This window comes from Octodon degus, unplaced genomic scaffold (genome assembly GCF_000260255.1).
Source record: "Octodon degus isolate 3935 unplaced genomic scaffold, OctDeg1.0 scaffold00067, whole genome shotgun sequence".
NCBI lineage: Eukaryota > Metazoa > Chordata > Mammalia > Rodentia > Octodontidae > Octodon > Octodon degus.
In genome coordinates, this window is record NW_004524643.1 from 10727807 (window position 1) to 10729022 (window position 1216).

Sequence of the window (1216 nt, forward strand, 5' to 3'; positions counted from 1 at the left end):
TGTCACTGAGAATGGCGACTGTTCACTTTGGGGAGCTTGGACCTCCTTTGAGTGTGGCTTCCTGGCTCCAGAGGGAAAGACGGTGCAAAGCTCAGCCTCGAGGAGAAGCTTGACATGCTGCTTCTTAACTACACAGACATAATGTTTGCTCTTATAGAAACTCCACTTTTCTCCTCTTCGGAGGAGCTCAGGACCTCACTCTTGCTGAGGACAGCTGTAGCAGTTTTGGGGAGGTCTGCGCTTTTAGCTTGAGCATTGCTGTCCCGCTGCAGTTCTCGTCCCTCAGCCTGCTAGTACAGATCCTTCATCCCGCTGGCAGAGCTTCCTGCATCCACCACTGCTCTTGGGCCGTCCCAGCACAGATAGGAAGCACGCCTGATGAGACATTGTCTTAAGCAGTTGGCCTCCAATTGGACTTGTGGGAGGCATTGTTATGAGCTGTAGGTTTTCAGCTGATCTGATGTAGGATGTTAGGATCCAGGCCCTTGGGTGGAGTGTTTGATCTTTAGTGTGTGGTCAGATTTACTGCCGTTTTGTACATGATTCTTTGGGTGATTCATTATAAGATCATCTTATAAAAACATGTCCTGTATTATATCATTCCTCTAGCAAAAACTCCAAACCACAACACTCACAGAGAAAGAAGTGCCTAATGACAGTTCTTGTGTCCCTGTCAGTCAGTTACCCATGATGTACTCTGAGACCTATGAGATCGTGTGCAAGGAAATTAAAGAAGATCTAAATAAATGAATGGAATAAATTCATACTACCTTCCTGCTGGCAGGTTGCCCCAGCAAATGCCACAGGCCGGGCAGCTTCAACAGATTAATTTCCTATTGTTGTGAAAGCCAGGAAGCCTGAGAGGAAGATACTGGCTGATGGGGTCCCTGATGAGTGCCACGTCCTGGATTGCAAGACCCCTTCATAGGGGGAATGAGAGATCTTGCCTCCTCTCCTGTCAGAAGGACACTAATCCCATTGAGCGGGCTCTATCCTTAGACGTCATCACTCCCAGAGGCCCTGCCTCCAACACCATCACATTGGGCCATAGGGATCAATAGATGCATATTGGGAGGACAAAAACACTGAGTCTACCGCACAAGCTGCACACATGTTGGTGGGTGAAAAGTGGTAACATTGTGAAGATGGCCGTGTCCCAAATTCATCAAGAGACTCAGTGCAATTCCTGTCAGAGTCTCAGCTGGTCACTTGGTAA